At 41.9% G+C, this 19,028-nt stretch overlaps 2 long non-coding RNA genes across 2 annotated transcripts; both read right to left on the bottom strand.

Moving 5' to 3' along the window:
- Window positions 1-195: 195 nt before the first annotated feature.
- On the bottom strand, window positions 196-9,292 carry LOC134498062 (uncharacterized). The gene is made up of 2 exons (XR_010067983.1): window positions 5,986-9,292; window positions 196-1,298 (listed from the first exon to the last, which is right to left on the bottom strand). It is a non-coding gene; the product is annotated as an uncharacterized LOC134498062 (long non-coding RNA).
- Window positions 9,293-13,708: 4,416 nt separating this feature from the next.
- LOC134498061 (uncharacterized) lies at window positions 13,709-19,028 on the bottom strand. The gene is made up of 3 exons (XR_010067982.1): window positions 18,776-19,028; window positions 17,746-17,953; window positions 13,709-15,464 (listed from the first exon to the last, which is right to left on the bottom strand). It is a non-coding gene; the product is annotated as an uncharacterized LOC134498061 (long non-coding RNA).

Genomic DNA, 19,028 nt, shown 5'->3' with positions numbered 1-19,028 from the left:
GTCGGGAAAACATCAGTGCTGGCTGGAAGAAACTGAACAGTATTGGGTAGTTTTCTATATAAATGACTTTCTTACACTCATGTACTTCGGATTACCACTGAAGGTGCCCAACTTCTGTCAGTCTTTACGATGAAAAAAAAGGTGTACACTTTGCTCCCCATGGGCTGTTAGAAGCAAAAATATAACTAACAAACATATTTTAAATTATATCTTTATTAAGGCAAGCGTAGGGCTAATTTGCAATGTGGTATTTGTTGACATCACTTTCCAAAACAACTGATCCATTAAACTTTGGCAAGTTTGAGGAATTGCTTTAGCTCAGTATTTGTTATTGTGGTTAATGCAGAGTAGAGCCAAGGTAAAGTATAATTAAAATTGCTTACAATGTAAAATTCATTCTGGTTTAATTTTATTGGCAGAGACATACATGAGACTTAAGTTTAGCTCTCAGCTACCACGGGATCAGGAGATAAAATACACGTATTAGACACTATACATACAAACACACATAAAGAGAAAGATGGTCCCTAATAGAGCAGAGGGGGGAAAGAGTGAGTGAAGGCAGGCTCTTTGCTTATGCACAGATGTGTATGGAGAGCTGCAGGTGGCTGTATGTGTGTGTGTGTGTGTGCATGTCCCCTTACAATATCTGGTTTGCACTGCATCCTCTAGACTAATTTTACATGCATTCAGTGTGTGGCTATTTATTAGCCAGTAGCTAATAGGAGGCACTGCTTATTCCAAACCAGTAGCAAAGTTTCCATTTTGCTAAAGAGTTTGAGGCATAGAAGCAGCAGATAGAATAGAGCATGGAATGTTGTACATCATACCCATTTCTGATTACCAATCTTACGTGAGTTAAAATAAAGCAACATCTCTATTCACTGGTTACAGGCAGAGTTATCTGAAAATGCATCCACTTTCAGGCTTTAAAACAAAAGCTTTTAAATACAGATTTGCTCCAAAAAGAAAAACATCATAAAATCTGTGGCATTCAATAGACTGAAGCTGCATTTTTTAAAAAACAACCATATAAAATGTTGATTTTTTTATAAAAGCATAATGAAATACTGTAATTGCAATATAAAATTCTCATTTGGCTGGTGGTTGAGAGAGCAGAAAATTTCACCTTACATTTCAAGTTGGACTATGTAGAGAGACAATCTTTCAAGCACTCCCTTTATCTTTAATTCCCATTGTCCAAAGCAAAGGCTTGTCAGTTTCAACGGTCACTATCCCAGTTTCATCGTAAGTGTTTGATGTGCTGACCAGGGTCCCAAACTTCAAAATACTTCTATCTGGAAGTAAGAAAAAAGGTTAATTCAAGATTTTTTGTCACATCATTTCTACTCAGTAGTATTCACACACAGGTAGTCCTCGTTTAATGATGGTAACTGGGACCGGCAACTCCATCACTAAGCAATGCGGTCATAAAGCATGATGTCATGTGACTGCACCAACGCATGACGGCAGTTGTGGCAGTTCCAGTTGCCGTTGGTAGGGTTGCAACGGTTGTATTAAATTTGAAGAGATTAGTATTTCCTGCACATTGAATCTTTCCGCTGATTTGAACCTTTAGCTTTCTGTCTGCGCTTTCCCTTGAGAACAGTCTGCTATTTACTCTCACTTTTTGTAAACAGCTTTCAAAGTTTCCCATATCTTTGACTTTTGCTGATTAAGTTCCTAGGGGGTGCCATAATCTACTGTGTGAGACATGTAGGATTTCAGCAGATTCTTTCTGACCACCAGGATTTCAAACAAATATCTTCTGACTTTTATCAAACCATTATGCAAGATATCCAGGACATTGTGGAAAATATGAGATCTAAAATGTGCCATCAGTTGGGGATGTGGTAGATGAAACTGAAGAAACTAAGAGTGATAGAAAGCTTTCTGTTAAGACTGAGATTGGGATTTCTGTCAAGATGCTGGGTGAAGATTGGTTAATGGAGTTGGAGAAATCTAGGGGGGAGTGTGGTCTGCCAGCCCTAAACAGGGTTGATTTCCTGGTGGAATGCCATGAAAAGAACCTGGAATTTTGGAGGGGGGCAGCTGGGCTGTTTGATTTTCTTAAGAAGAAAGCCTTGTGCGTATCTTGGGAATATGTAACTGCCCTGGTTTATTTTGAAGTGGGATAAGGGTTGCTGCTTTTGTGCTTCAAGGAGAGGTGTTTTGCTTGTGCTAATGCACTTTGCCAAGCACCTTTTCTGAATGCTTTGAATAGCTTTACTTTCTTTATCTAAGGTATAAGTACTGTACAGTATAAAAGCTAAATTAGTAATAGCCGTTTCTGTCCAGTAGGTGGCCCCTTTCAGCTGCCTTCAGGCAGAGTGTTTTTGTTTTTGTTTTGTAAAACACTAGGGAAAAATAGAGGAAATAAGATCCCACTCACAATTCATATAATTCTTGTGAACGAGTGATTATATGCCTAGCAAACGTTTCTTATCACTGTAGCTAAGAATATAAAATACAAAAAAAATTGAACCATGGCCTGGATTAAGGTAAGGCAGCAAAACTGACATTATGCATCCTGGAAGCGACACTGTCCCCACATTTTCTACACCAAATTCTTCAGTGGCAATTTATAAAGGAAGGAAAATAACTGAAAAACTCAAATAAGGTGCAGTAATATGCAATCTTCACAACATGTCTTCTAAGTGGAAAAATCAATGTTACTGCAGGGCCTGCGTTCTTCCCCCCACTTCTCCTGGAACGCACTTCCAAAATTAGGAAGCAAATTTGACCATTTGGGGTACCAAGTTAAAAGGTAAAATTCTCAAAGTAGGAGTATATAACAGAGCAAACATGGTGGAAAATGGAGCAACGGTTTTTAGATTTCTGGAGCCTCTAAGTAAGTCCTAATTTAAAAATTTGTCAACAGGATCAAAAATAAATTTGAGCCTTGCCTTTGTAAAACATAGTGGAAGGGTGAGTGGGCTAGAACACTCATGCCCTCATTACCTCAGAGCTAGACTCCTACAATTGGATCCATATGAGGCTCCCCTTGAATATACAGTATTTCAGAAGCTTCAGCTGGTACATCGTGCAGCTGCATTATAATTAGGGGCACATCGCAATTTGCCAATATGGCTGTACAAAATCAGGAGCTGCACTGGCTACCGGTTAGCTTCTGGGTGTAACACGTGTTTAATCGTGCTCTCACCACTGACCGTTCATAGCCCAGGGCCAAGAAGCAGAGAGACCACTTTCTTTGGACTGAATCTGCTCATCCAGTGAGATTGGGAAGAGAGGGCTTGTTGAGGGCTCCTCCTAATGCCCTCTACTGGGACCCCTGGGTGAGCTTTCTCAGTGATGAGCTCCTTTTTTGGAACAGCTTATCCCTGGGTATGTCACCCTCTTCCACCTTACTGGGTTTCTGAAAGACCGTAAACACCTGATTCTCTGGAAGCGATTTGGGGACGTCTCCTCTGGGACGACACCGTCATGGTTTATGAGGTATTTTATGTGTTGGATTTTTGATTTTTACTTTTACCCTTGTGGTGGTGTTGCAAGCTATGTGAATTTAGGGGCATAAAAGCCTTTGTGGCAGAAATAAATAAGTCAGACTGGCCTCAAATTGGAGCTGCTCTTGCAGTGAGGCCGCCATCTCTGTCACTCCGAATTCAGCCTTTGGGTTGAATGGCAAAAGCCATCCTTTTGGATTACTGGCACAATTAAGGGGTGGGGAACAGCCCTCTGTGCCTGGCTGCTGATGGTGCCGTCTGTGGGGAATACACTGCAACCAACTTGCACCCTTTTCAAAATTATCCTGATTCCTATTTGAACTTCACTTAATTTAACTTTCCATTCATCTCTCTTCCTCGTCCCTTTCCCTCCACCCACCCTTTTACAGATTATATTCCAGTAATTCATTTTGTTTAAAGGCAATACATTACCAGTTGTCAGAGCTGTTGTTTAGTTTTCTTACCTTGTTTATATATTTTCCTTGGAAATCATTCATTGTTGTATTTCTTAATGTGTAAAGTAATTGTAAATTATACAGTTCTGTGTGTCTGGATTTTTTCTGTCTTTCATTCTTGGCCACCATTCTGTTCTATTTTGGAGAATTATCCTCCTGGTAGATAGATGGACATAGTACTAAGTCCCTTTTCATTTATTTATTTTTCCTTCTAATATTGGGGAGAATTTTAAAAAAGGCTTGAGAAATGTAGACAAGTTTATCAAGATGAGCCCTATACATTGATTTTGAATGGCAAATCTGTAAAGAAGCTGGCACTTATTTTGAACAACAGAGCTCTGTAAGAATCTATACTAAATAATCAGAGATTTCTGGTTGTTGTATTACTCCTTTAGGAGGAGGAAACTTTTTATTATTACAGTGTTTTCTCCCATAGGCTTTCTCCAATGCTTTCTATAAAGCCAAGCTAGGCTGCTTCCATTACTGAAAATGCAGATTGGATAGTTATGACTTTTTAAAAGCCTTTCCAAGGCTGGATATTTGGAATTTTAGAAATAACTAGACAGCCCGTGGCCATTTGGGTCATCTTTCAGGGATATTTCCTTACCTAAACGGAGAAACAGAATGACCACCTGTGGGCAAAAAAGGAGCGGGAGCAACTTCAGACTGAGTGCCAGCTTCCCCATTGAGTTTCCTTTTGGGAAGCTGGCAGGCAGCATCAGACACCTTCCCTCCTGCCCTCCCCCTTCCCCCCTACCTGTCATTCTGATTATCTACCTTCCTTCCTTCCCAGAATTTCTGCTGCCTTCCCCATTTACTTTGATTGTGGGAAGCTTGCAGGCAGAAAGTCAGTGAGGAAGCCAGCAGGAAGTTGCAAGTCCAAGGCCAGCAGGCAGGTAAGGGGCTGCTGCTGGGTGGGGGAGGGAGCGAGGTACTGAGAGTGGCTGGGAAACTGTCATTGAACGTTCAAAATGAGGATCACGTGACCACAGCAGCAGCCTGGCAGTGCTGAAGCAGCCACAACTTTCCCAAATTTAATTCCCTCGGGAGTCACGGGTCCCAGATTTTGGGCGCACACTGTAAGCTAGCCCATTTGAGATACCTTGGTTCAAAAATTGTAGCCCTATGATGCACTGTTTCACCCAGTTAAAAGTTAAAGAAATGAGTTTAAGTAGTGTAAAGATTAATTTTTAATCAAAACCTTTATTGAAAAGAACACAAACTCCAATCTTTCCCCGTGAGGAAAAGTGCATACTATATGATCAAAAGGAAAACTCAACAAGCTGAAACAAATGAAGTTAAATACAGGACAATAATTTGCCCGCCTATTATCATTTATCTGAAAAAGAATTCCCCAAAGTCCCTGGGTATGGAGCAAATCCTGCATTGAGAGAGAGCTATGTTGGTAATGCAGTAGCTTGTGTTTGTCAGGTGGTGTAGCATACCCTTCATTGATTTATTTTCTAAGCAAAATGTTCACCGCAGTGATGTGATGTGTGCACGCACATGTGTGTGTGTGTAGTAGGGACAGGGTGGGATAGCTGTGGTGTTGGTCAAGGACAGATGAGCCTCAGATACATATCAAATGAAGAGATGCAGGCTTCCATTTTGTTTTGGGGAAACTATAATTTCCCATTTACTTTTGTTGAAATGAAGTGTTGATTTCAGATGATTGCTACCTAATGTTGCATTAAGGAAATGGTGGATAGTTAATTCTGCCCTTACTACTTTCATGATCCCAAGAACAGACCAAAGGAAAGATGCCATTCCCTACAATTTTAGAGACACTACTCCAAGCCTTCTGTCTGCTAGATGTGCAGAATTCAATACCCACAGGAGTTGAAGTCCATCATACATGTAGGGCAGCAGGATGGGGAAAGTGATTTTGGATGCACGTTCACATTCGTATCATGATACCTACAAGATTCCCACTGTAGTGCCAGAATTAGTTTTGTTTTGCTACATGGCTGGAGACAATCCATAGATCTTATCTTAACTATGGCTAATGAGGCCACTTGATTTTGGTCAGTTTATTCAAACTATGACTAAGTTTGGATTAAACCTACCGATGTTAATCCAGCTGTATGCAATAACAGAGTTTTGGGATGGGATCTGCAGAAAAGCAAAACAAAACCAGTCACTACAACAGGAATCATATGAATCTGACAATGCAAATGTGGCAGTCCATCAAGAACAGCTTTCCCTGATCTGATGACAGTTCCTCATATGAAACAGAATTATTTGCATTTTAGTATTTTTTCCTCCATAATTATTATGGAGCAATATGGTTTTGCACTGTTATCTTGTACTGCAGGTTGTTTTGATAGAGAAACAGAAAACCTATGGCCAGATGCAACAGAATTAAACCTTAATTTTGCAAACACATTGTTCTAATCTGCTTGTTCATAATTAAACACACCTTTTAAAAAATGTATTTCATTACTTTATTAAGCCCAGGAGCTATCCTTTTGATCAAGGCACTATTTAAAGACCTCTAGCATCTCTGCTTTTCCAGTTACAAGTCATTATTGTTGCTTTTTATTTAATGGCTTGTTTATGCAAAATCCTATGAATGTTGTTTCCATTATTCTGCATGGTGATACTTAATTTAGAATTTGCAGGATGGATACCAAAAAAAGGAGAACACACAGAGAGATGCCAAAGACAATGATAAATCTCAAAAAAGGTTTATTAAGAAATCATCCATAAAGCGTCAGGAGGACACAACCCCAAACATCCAGGTGAGCCCTAATGGTGGGGAAGGTTCATATTCATTCACAAGGAAGCTGGGGAAAAGGGGTAGCTTTTATAGCCCTTTTTCCCCACTCCCCCACCCTTTGGGATCCTCACCTCGGTTCTGGGATAATTAGCAAGGGGAAATTAATGTTTGTATTTACATTCATTGAAGAGGAAGATTACAAGAAAGCAAGCAAGTATACAATGGGGGGAATACACACTGAAAGGAATACCTCGGGCTGTCTGCTTAGCATGCTGGCTGCTGCAAGCCCTGAGCCACTTCAAGTAACACAAGAAAGCCTTCAGGGTGAAACTGATTAGGGTCTTTGTCAATTTCAGAGAGGTGCAAGGGCAAGCAGAGGAGGGTGCTAATTAGTTAACTGGTGGCTAGCACCTTTTAGGGAAGTGCTGCTGCAAAGAAAAGCTGTTTGGGAAGAGATAGCTTGTTTAGGCAATCTCCACTCTGCAAGGGGGGAAATTCTGCAAAGGGAGAAAAGGGGAAAGGTAAAAAATACAAGTTAGGCAGTCAGGTACAGGACAATCTACCCCTACAAGCTATCTCTTACAGTCTGCACGCCCAGTCTTCCGTAGATTACCCTGAGTTTCACTTGAGGAGGTTTGTCAAGACCTTTCTTGCCCATTGTATGCACTGTAGACACATGGCACACCAGCAATAAAAGCGCATAATAGGTAAAAGCACACTAATAATCAGAAGCATAGGTATCAATACCTATTTTTTCCACCATCCTCCCATACCATTAAACTATTCTGCTAAAGGTTGTAATAGGGAATGATCTTCTATTGGTTACTATGTCAGTCTGCTTGTAGAGGGCATGGATACTTTTATTTAACAAAGCAGCTAGATCAGGGATGTACGCACAGCACTCCTGCTTCAGCAGAGCACAAACACCGCCTTGGGCTGCGGTTATAGACGTGCAAATCCAACCGTTATACTGCTGTTCAGCAATGGCAATCTGGTAGTTGAAATGCAGGTAGGCACTGTCAGTATATGCAATGGTCAGTAGAAGGCAGAGGCACAGGTATTCAGGCAAGCATTTCTGGCTGGCACAAGCATCTGCTCCCCTCATCCTTAAACAGCTTGGCGCCGTAATTCAAGAGCTTGGAAAAAAAAACCCCAGGTGTCTGCAGTCCCCACGTGGGTTCTTATTGAAGTCTACTGAACAAAAAGACAATCATTAGCCACTATTGTAGGGGAATCTTCCTCGTCTATCAGGAGATGTGAATTATTTTGCCCAGCAGGGCACAATACTAGGCCTGCTTTCATTCGCCCCGTGCCTCCCTTCACCCACACTTTGGCTCCCATGGCCCCAAATCGTCTCTCCCCCTTCCCTTTACCCTGTGCAGGAGGTTCCCCTTCTATCACGTGAGGGGAGGTGATTTTGTGCAGGATCAGTTGTGCCACTTTTTCTCCTACTGTGAGGCTCACTTCAGGTCTTTCTGGGTCTAGATGGAGGAGCACTCTGATTTCTCCTTGGTAGCCAGGGTCTAGTACAGACACATACTCATACATCTGTGCTCAGTAGCGCCAAGTCTCTTATCAGTTGTATTTGTCCATAAATGCCAGGGGGCATTTGTACCCTTAATCTCAGGGGCACCTGTTATCTGTCCCAGTTTTACACTGATGTTGCCAGGCGCTCACAGGTCTGCTCCTGCAGCTTCCTCGGTTGTAGCCACCGGCAGGAAAGCATCAGGTTCTAGCTTCCACACGTGGAGTGTGCAAACCTTCTCTCCTGAGGGGAAGATTCTGATGTTGGGCATAGATTGGGTGAGAGCAGATAAATCATTGATTGAGCCTCAGGATGGCTTGATCCAATAGTGGTCTCCACCCCTTCAATAATGTGTGACCAGGCAGGAGGTGGATTTGCTGCTTAAGAGACCTAAAAAATGTTTGATGATGTTTGTAACTAGCTTGGGCTGTTTTCCAGTCTTGTGCCAGAAGCTGGTGGGTCACCTAGCTTGGGCATCAGCCTGTTGCCACAGTCCCCAGGAGGAGCTTGATTCAATGGGGAAAACTTCACGCTCAGATACAGGGAGCGCGCACTTGCCCTACCAAAAGCTGGAGTGTGTGCCTTCTCTTTGCCACAATCCCACATTTCTTTTTCCCTGTTGAGAAAGCAGCCAGAGTACCTGTGAAAGGTTCAGTGCCAATATCCCAAGAGATCCCCCAAACGATTGACTTTGCTTCACAGTGCAGGGAGTGGGAAAGTCCCAGATCCAGTTGATCACCTTCGTGGGGATAATCCATGGCTTACCCAGCCATAACTGGTCCTTGAGCCTTGTTACGATTAATTACCCGATTGTGCAGTGTAAAATGAAGCTGTTAAGCTGATTTTTACTACCATAGGGAAGACAAATCATGAGAGGTTAGCATAATTGTAGCAATGCCTGCAACCCCCATGTGGAGGGCACTGTCCCAGATAGCAGGCCCTATACTGTGACAGGGTATGGGTGAATGCAAGTAGCCCTGAGGCAAAACTTGAACTGTCCATCACATTTCTCCTTAGATACTTTATGATACACTACAACCGCAAAGGGCTTTAATACCTTCTCGTTCCTAACGAATTCCCAGAAAAAGATTTTGCAAAGCTGAAAAGAGGAAATCTATACATTGACATCGGAATTTATTCATTGTCTGGATTGCTTCCAGAGCCAAAATTGTTAAAAATATTTCTCTTTTGTTTTCAGATAGACCGTATCAGTCCATGGAGGGTCTATCAAATATTGTGATAAACCTTGTTTCCCTTTTATTCATCATATGCCATGTTGAGGCACAAAGATGAAACCCAGTAAACCTTTCCTCATAACCCAATTAGAGTTTAAAAGGTAACACACAACCCATTTTTCCCCCCAGGGCCAGCATAGATTCTTGTTGCAAGGCAGAGGGTGAGATTGCTGATAAAAGCTGGAATGCAAAGCACTCTTGGGGGCAGCACAGCAGATAAGCAATAGGGCAAGGCAGAGTGGAGCTATGAAAGCAAAAGGGTGTCCCCCTTCTCTGAGCTATTGCTTCTCTGAGACTGCCTATGTTTCCTCAAGAGAAGCAACCACCTTTTCCTAACAGTAGCAGCTATAGGAAAACAAATTTCAAAAAACATTTGAAATTCAGATCTTTATTCTGATAAAAGGGTTTAAAATCCAGTCCATTTACTGCAATCACTTTTTTACACTAGACTGGGAAGCAAACTTTCCCCCACTCCTTCAAGTCTAATAGACTGGAAAAAAATTGCTTCAGGGCTCTTGTTTTCAGGGAACTAATGCCCACAAACCATAAGAAGGGTAGGAAACTTTTCATTACATTTTTTTCCCCTGAAAAACTAGGTTGGGGTTTCTCCCCCGATGTTTCTTATGCTTTTGAGTCAATCTTGAATCCTAGCAACCACCTGGATGAGTCCCTGCAATCCTCTTGGCAACATTTTCAGAAGTGGCTTGCCAGTGCCTCCTTCCTAGGGCTGAGTGTGTGTGACTGGCCCAAAGTCACCCAGTTGGCTGCTTTGCAACAAGGGCAGGACTAGAACTCAGTTTTCCAGTTTCTAGCCTGGTGCCTTTAATCTCTAGACCAAACTGGCTCTCCACAAAAAACTGTCTTCCTTTCCTTGGCTTCAAGAGAAAGGAAAACAAATTTAGTACTCACATTTGACAACAACTTGTCACCTCCTCTGCAGTGGTAAGGAGTTCCAAATGCACATTTTCATTAGATCTTAAATTTCATTAAGCAAAAGCAAGTCAAACTTCGTATTATTTTCCCTTTTGGCTAGAGTGCCCTCAAATGCATTATTAAAGACAGACCAAAGTACAAAAGTCAATCAGATTTTAACAGACAACGTATGCTGACTTCGAAACCTCTGAATCACATCTCCTAACTCTTTTACAAACACAGCACGCACAATCACAAAAATCAAGCACAGTTGTAAGCATGGCAGCTGTCCTTACTCCATGCACTCCAGCTGTCCTTACAATACAGTTCTTTACAAATAGAAGGGCAGAATGATGCTGGCATTAACTTTGAGATCCCTTAATGCTTCTCAAGCAGTTGTCCTTAGCTGCTTTCTCCTGGGCCTTTTCTGCACAGAGGGTCTACCTCCCACTCTCCTTCAGACAACTCTTAAGCTCAGTTTCCTTACAACAGTCAGTAGAGGCCATCCTACTAATGAGAACCACCCCCCCTCGCTCCATGAGAGGCTGTCCAGATTCACTTGGTTAGTAGCTCCTCCAGTCCAGCTAGGGAAGCCTCCAACTCCAGCCATTGTCACAGGGACCCACATCAGTCAATGATCTGAGCTACAGGTGCCCACACTCCTGTAGACGTACCTGTCCCTGAACATACTTTTCCTCCTTTTCCCCCCGGGTTCATCGCTCTGTTGGTATCCTGCTCACAGTGCCAATTGTTTTCATGTCGACATTTAATTTAGAATTTGCAGGACCGATACCAAAAAAGAACACCAAGAGATACCCCAGGACAATGATACATCTCAAAAAAGGTTTATTAAGAAACTGCCCCTAAAGCATCAGGAGAACATGACCCTAAACAGCCATGTGAGCCCTAATGGTGGGGAAGGTTCATATTCATTCACAAGGAAGCTGGGGAAAAGGGGTAGCTTTTATAGCCCTTTTTCCCCACTCCCCCACCCTTTGTGATCCTCACCTCGGTTCTGGGATAATTAGCAAGGGGAAATTAATGTTTGTATTTACATTCATTGAAGAGGAAGATTACAAGAAAGCAAGCAAGTATACAATGGGGGGAATACACACTGAAAGGAATACCTCGGGCTGTCTGCTTAGCATGCTGGCTGCTGCAAGCCCTGAGCCACTTCAAGTAACACAAGAAAGCCTTCAGGGTGAAACTGATTAGGGTCTTTGTCAATTTCAGAGAGGTGCAAGGGCAAGCAGAGGAGGGTGCTAATTAGTTAACTGGTGGCTAGCACCTTTTAGGGAAGTGCTGCTGCAAAGAAAAGCTGTTCGGGAAGAGATAGCTTGTTTAGGCAATCTCTCCACTCTGCAAGGGGGGAAATTCTGCAAAGGGAGAAAAAGGGAAAGGTAAAAAATACAAGTTAGGCAGTCAGGCATAGGACATATGTTCACTACAGGGAGAACCTGAAGGAACTCTTGGACTTCAAATTAAACAAACATCTGCAACGAAACACTTCAGGGCTTCAGCAATCCTGATCACAGCAGCCCATCAGTTAAGTGGTTTTTGGTTTTCTTGGAATGGGCACAAGAAAAGCCTCTACAACTTGATTAAAAATAAAGGAACTTAATATGAGGGAAATCTTTCTTATCAAATCATGTATTACTGGCATTCATTGCTTTATTTTATTAGGATGAAAATAACTATTTTAATTGTGCAACTGAGATTGGATATTTTAATTTGGGGCGGTGAGGGTGATTTCCATGACATATGTGATGTTGCCCTCTTAATGATTGGTGAACACTTTAAAACAACAAAGGAAAATCAATGTACTGCATGTCACCTAAAGTGGCTTCACCGGTTAAGGTAGCTTCTCTACTGATTTAATAAATAAATAGGTTCTTTTATATGTGTGTGTGTGTGTAGAGAAAAGTGATTTTTTTCTATGTTTCTCTCTGTTTTTCTATGTACAGACATAAGCATTCACAGTATGTTTTTCCCATCTCCCAGATCACCATTAGGCAGCAAATCAAACAAAAACAATAAACCAATAAATCCCATTATTGCAAAACCTGTAGAAGAAATCTGTAAGCAGGCTCAGCAGAGAGTAGGACCAATAGTTCTGACAGAACAGAAGGGTATGGCCCAAGACGACATAAGAGTCATTTTTTCAGGGAAGAATAAGGAAGCCAGGTAAATATTTTGAGGAGGAGGAAGGTGAAGAAGAAAAGTTCCAAGAGACTTCACTGAAAGAACAAGTGAACTTTAAGGAGAAGGAAATGAAGCACCAAGCAGCAGTCCATCCAAATGAGTTGGAGGAACAACTGAGAGCTCTTCAGCAAGAATTGGATGAAAAGCTTAGAAGTTATCAAGAAGAAATTGATGAAGAAGAAAACACTTTGCAGAGATTATTAGATGAGCAGGAAAAATCACAGCAAAAGGCACTCTGCGAGCAAGAACAGGCTTTTAAAATAATCCTGGAAGAACAAGAGAAAATACAGAAGGCAGCTCTGAAGGAACTGGCCAAGTCTCAACAAGAGGCTTTAGAGGAGCTTGCAGAAGCCACAAAGAAAGCCCTGGAGGAACAGGAGAGGGTGCAGCAGCAAGCTCTTGAAGAGCAGGAAAGGGCTCAGGAGGCCCTGGATTTCTTACTTTTTTTTTTTCAGTATTTTTATCATTTTTACAAAGAAGTAAAAAAGAAAAAAAAATACAACAAAAAACCCAAAGAATAATATATCCTTACAAGAGTTACAATTATATATATTCTTATCCAATGTAAATATTGTTCAAGTGCATGGAGTCATTTGTCGAGATGGGTGGTGTAGAAATGTGATAAATAAATATATTTCTAATATATTTATATAACTATCATTCAGCTTTAGCCTACTGTATTTTGTAAAACTGAGGATAAATTACAATAAAACCAAAGTACTAGTTTTTGTCAAAAGTAATATTAAACATAGATGGACAATTCATGCCCAACTAATAGAGCAATGTCCCTCCTTTAAATACCTGGCCATCACCTTTCATAAGTCCCTTTTGTGGTAAGTACACTTATCTAATGTCTTGGCAACTGCTCAAATGTACAGTAGGTGCCATTCTGACATTTTTCTATTCTAAAGGAGGGCAATTGGTAGCCCCTGTACTTAAAATATTCCAAGGCAAGGTGGTAGCCCAGATGCTGTATGGGGCTGAAATTTGGGGGTGGGTCATTGCCCAACTGGAAGTAGTCCAAAACAACTTCATAAGGGAGATCTTGGGCCTCCCCCAGGGTACCCCTGCTGCCTATTTAAGGATGGAGGTAGAGCTACCTTCCATTGCTGTTAGAATACACCTTGCATTGTTGGGCCACTATAAGAAACTAGAAAGCCTTCAAGAATCCCACCTTGCCAAACTGTTTTCTCCATTACACACCTGGAAACCAGTGGACTAAACTTTTGTCACCCATTTTACAAATGTATTCCCTACCATCTTTGGGAGAACTCAGAACTTGGAATAGAGAAAATATTGGAGATTGGCTTTTTGAAAGGGATGCTAATAAAGACACAATCACCGTACAGTCATCCAAATTTTCATCCTGGTACCATCATTATAAAAAACATAGAAGCCTCTCCCAGTACCTGGTTAACATAATCAGTGCATCACTGAGAAGGGCTTTAACATCCCTTAGCCTGCAGACCATGCCCTCTGCATATCCCGAAGGGAGATTTGTAAGCTCCCTGTCAAACAATGCTTCTGTCCTTGTGGTGTTGGTCAAGTGGAGGATGTTATCCATTATGTCCTCCATTGCCCCATTTATGAGATCTGGGCCAAATTAATGGCAGATGAACTCTAGGGCTCTGACCCTGAAAAACTGATTTATCTTCTTGCAGATGTTGTTTCCAACTGTTAGGAAGGAAGTTGCTACTTTTGCTCTGCTCTCACTTAAACTGAGAAAGAAATATTTAAGCTCTTAGTTGTAGCTCTGGCTCTATTTTGTTGTAACCTTTTTAATATATTCAATGCTTCTTTTATTATTTTATCTTATAATTTCATCACTTTATTGTTTTAATATTATTTTTATTGTATTTTATTGCATTCTTATGTTATGATCTGTGGTTACAACAATAAACTTCATTACACTCTAAAACTTGGGATGTTCTTATTTTTCTTTATTTTCTTTTTCAGTACTTTTATCACTTTTAAAAAGTAAAAAAAAATTTAAAAACCAAAGAATAATATATCCTTGCAAGAGTTACAATTATATATATACTTACCCAATGTAAATATTATTCAAGCACATGGAGTCGTTTGTCAAGATTGGCAGTGCAGAAATGTGATAAATAAATAAATAAATTTCTAGTACGAGCCCTGGAGGAACAGGAGAGAGTTCAGCACCAAGCACTTGAAGGAGGAAAGGGTTCAGGAGGCCCTGGATGCTCTGGAAACAGCTCATAATAAGGATCTGGAGCAGTGATGGCGAACCTATGACATGCGTGTCAAAGGTGACACACGTTTTGGGTGACACACCAGCATTCACCAACACCTGACAACTATTCTCCCTGTTTGAGTTACCAAAGAAACTTAATGAACAAAAGGCACTGCAACTCCCCCCACCCACCTATCTCCCCACATCTCTGTCCAATTGGCTGCCCTACACCCTGCCTTAAGTGGCAGCAATCAGCCCCAGAAGCACACAGCTCCAGGGCTGCTTGCCACTCCCTGGGAAGCCGCTGGTGTCCCAGCCACAATCTCCCAGCTCCTCCTGCCCTACCGCCCCAGCTCACCTTGCCATCTTCTTGCTCCCTCTTGCGCAAAGCCAGTTCCTCCAGAGGCCACTTGCAATTTGTATGAAGGGGCGCAAAGAGGTGTGCCCTGGCACAAAGGGGCACCTTTGAGTGAAGGGGCATGCTTTTGCTGGCTTTGTGCAAAGTCAGTTATCCACTGCTCAGTTATCGAATTTGCAAGCAGCTTCTCCAGGAACCAGCTTTGCGCAAAGGGGCAATAACGTTTTTTAAATAAATGCGTATGTAAACAATCGTTTTTCTTTTTGTTTGGAGTGGGGGGGTGACACGCCAGCAGAGTCAAGTTAGGCATTTTTCAAATTTTTGACACACTGAGCTCAAAAGGTTCGCCATCACAGTCTGGAGGGACAGAAAAAAGTCCAAGAAGAACAGGCAAGTGCTCAGATGAAAGCCATGGAATAAAAAATAGGAGAGACTTAAAAACTGGTAGAAATAATGCAAAAGACTAGAAGAGCAGGTGGCAGTTGTGGCCAGGAGGGCCTTTGCTCAATTTCGTGTTGGGCGCTAATTACGCCCTTTCCTGGATTGAGAGGCCCTCCAGTCAGTCACTCATGCCCTAGTCATCTCCCGTATAGACTACTGCAATGTTCTCTACATGGGGCTATCCTTGAAGAGTATCCGGAAACTACAGCTGGTTGAGAATGCGGCCATCCGAGCAGTCTTGGGTGCCCAAGGATGGCACACATAACACCTTTGCTGGGGGAGCTACATTAGGTGCCAGATTGCTTCCGGGTCCAATTCAAGGTGTTGGTTATCACCTTTAAAGCCCTACATGGCATGGGCAAGGTTACCTGAGGGACCGCCTCATCCCCATTACATCAACCCATCTGGTCAGGCAGAGAGGGCATGTTATGGACCCCATCAGTAAGAGAATGTTGATCGGTGGGGTCCAGGAAGCGGGCCTTCTCTGCCGCTGCCCCCACCCCCTGGAACACTCTTTCCACAGAGGTGAGGTAAGCCCCCTCCCTCCTGGCCTTCCGGAAAAGGTTAAAGACCTGGCTCTGCCATCTCGCTTTGGGCAGGAAGCGGGGTAGTCAATCCTAGGGGTGGCTAGCGCCTTAAAGTGGTTCCCATGTATTTATGAATCTGAATCAGAACTTTTAATTGCCATCTTGGATGCAAAAAGGCTTTGGAGGATCAGGAAAAAGCTTGGAAAACTGTGGAAGTTGTAGAAAGAGCTCACAAACGGGCTGTAGAGGAACAGAGAAAGATTCAGATGGCTGCTGTGGAAGAATAGCAGCAAGCAACAGAAAGTTACCTAGAAGAGAAAAAGATGGCTGAAGCCGCCATGGAACAACTTTTAAAGATGCAAAAAAAAGTTTCAAGAGGAACCAGGAAGATCAGAAGAGAAAGCGATGAAAGAAAGAGACCTCAGAAGGCTAGAGAAGAACTAGAGACTGCTAAAAAGATGGCCCCGGAGGAAAAAGCAAAAGCTGAAAAAGCTCTAGAAGCTTGAGAAGAATCTCAAATATGGCTGCTGAAGCAAGAGAGCAGAGGAAGAAACTCCAAAAGAAAGGAAGGTGGCAGAGGTAGTTCAGAAATAACTCTCAGCAGCTCAGAGAAAGGCACAAGAGCAGCAGGAAAAGAATCAGAAGGGGGCAACAGAAGAAATAGAAAGAATTGAGAAGTCCCTAGAAGAATTAGAAAGTGGCCAGAAGTTGATGCTGAAGGAAAACAAAAGTGCTCAGAAAGCTCTGGAAGACTTAGAAATTGCTCATAAAGAGGCCTTGGAGAAAAATATCTGACGAAGAAAAGGAGTTGCTGGAAGTAGCTCTGGGAGGCACTTCTGTGGCTCAGATAAAGGAACAGGAGAAGCAGAAAAGGGGCTGAGAAAAGCGTAATGGAAGAAATTCAGAGTACTCAGAGCACTTCAGAAGAATCAGAGGCTCTTCAGAGGAAAACTACAAAGCAGGAAAAAGCTCAAACAGCTAGAGCTCATAAACAGACAATGGAGGAACAGAGGATAGCTAAGATAGTTGCCATAGAAGATCAGAACAAAGTATGGGGGAAAAAAACTGAAGAAAAGAATTATGGCTGAAGCAGCCATGGAAGAAAGACAGAACATACAGAAGGACCTCAAAGAATTAGAGATTGCTCAAAATAAAGCTCTCAAGGAACAATCTTCAAGCCCCTGTTGCCCTGCCCACTGCCACCCCAGCTCACCTTGCCATCTTCTTGCTCCCTCTTGCATGAAGCCAGTTCCTGCAGATGCCACTTCCGATTTGTGTGAAGGGGCGTGCCTTTAAATGCTCAAAATAAATGTCAAGAACCAAGAAAGAGGGCTGAGGCTGCTTTGGAAGAATTAGCAAGAGCTCAAAAAAAGGTGCATGAAGAGCAGCATTCAGCAGAAAAGAAAGCAACTGGAGAGAGAGAGCTCAGAATCAGGTGAAAGCTCTAAACCTCAGGATCTTCTTCTTTCTTACTCTTTTTCCCCCCAAAAAAGCAACAGGAGGGAAGAGCAACAATTCTGTAAGCCGCCTGGAGTCACCACATGTGAGTTGGGCAGCCTTATAAATTTCTTTAATAAATAAATAAATAAAAATCAGATACCAGATCAGAAGTTGTTGTTTTCCCTGTGTTTCCTAGGCTCAGCATTGTGAGAGAACTGTCTTTTCTAAAATAAGCAAAAAGCAGGCTCTCAGAAAATAAAATGTGTTCACCATTGATAAAGCTGGTATGCATATTTCTGGGCTCTTGTCCAAAATCACTCTGCTTACATTACCAAAGAGATAAGTCCACTTCTAGCCCCTATTTAAAAAATTAACTGCTTGCACATTCTATCTGGTTCTGTGCATCTTTTGCCAAATCTGATGGAATCTTTCACAAACTGGTGGCTGGTTTCCACTGCATTACTTGATCCATGATGAACTGAAAAAACAAAAACAAATTAACTTTCAGGTTCTTCTTAACAATAATTCTATAGCAGTTGGAAAGCACCTTCAACAGAAACAAGGATCCCGTTTTAAGGAGTAATATCTCCAGTATTACTGTTGGGCCGGTATAGACAACCTAGACCTGTTGCCCATGGTTACTCTTTCAGAAGCTGTTAATTATACAAATTAAATCTGGGAATATTCCAGAGGTGACCTTATTCCATCTGATTAACGATACTGTAATACTGATTGATCAATATAAGAAAAAAGCTTACTGAGCACATTGCCAAAGACTGTGGTCCTGATTTAAAAGAAAGTGTGTCTTCTGACCCAGGTAACTCCTGGCCAATCTACACTAGTCATCTGCTGAAAGAGTTACAAGAATGGCTAGAAGCTGAAGAAATCCTGAGAAAAGCACAATAGGATTCAGGACAGGCATGAATGGTACAGCATTTGACAGAGAAATACAAGTCCCCTTTCTAGTCACCCTTGTGTAGCATGTTCATAGATGGTAAATCTGTGTTTGCTTCTATCTCTCCATGAAGGTTAAGACCTCCTCTACTCAACTACAATTAGTTTTGTCCACTCATCGGTTTGGTAATAAAAATGCCCCTTGGGGCTAAATATTGCCCTTGGGGTGTGCATCAGAGTTTATACATAAGTTTTTTAATCTATAAATAAATAAATACAAGAGGAGTCCAAAGTACATATAATGTATAAAATGCTACCAGGTTTCATCTCAAAGTTTCTTGCCTCTCCATAAATGGGTAGGATATAGTTCCACTCTGTTGCCAGACTAGATAATAGGCCAACTGACCTGTTTTTATAGTCACTAAGATTCAGGAGACAAAGAAAGCAAGAGGTTCTGGGCATATGCAGAGGGGCTTTCCTTTGCAACCTCTTTGTCTTCCTTCCGTTTTTTTTTTTCTCAGACCCCTTTTGGTACAAAAGGGCATTATGTTTTTTGGGGCTTTATAGATACACATGCTCGTATTAAATTAAGGTCAACAGTAATGCACTGAAACGCACGAAGCTGCAAAAAGGAGATGCAGCTGAGATGCAAGGGAAGA

The sequence above is a fragment of the Candoia aspera genome, chromosome 4, assembly GCF_035149785.1.
Source record: "Candoia aspera isolate rCanAsp1 chromosome 4, rCanAsp1.hap2, whole genome shotgun sequence".
NCBI lineage: Eukaryota > Metazoa > Chordata > Lepidosauria > Squamata > Boidae > Candoia > Candoia aspera.
The sequence above is the reverse complement of the archived record's forward strand: the minus strand, read 5'-3'. Positions and strand labels throughout refer to the sequence as shown.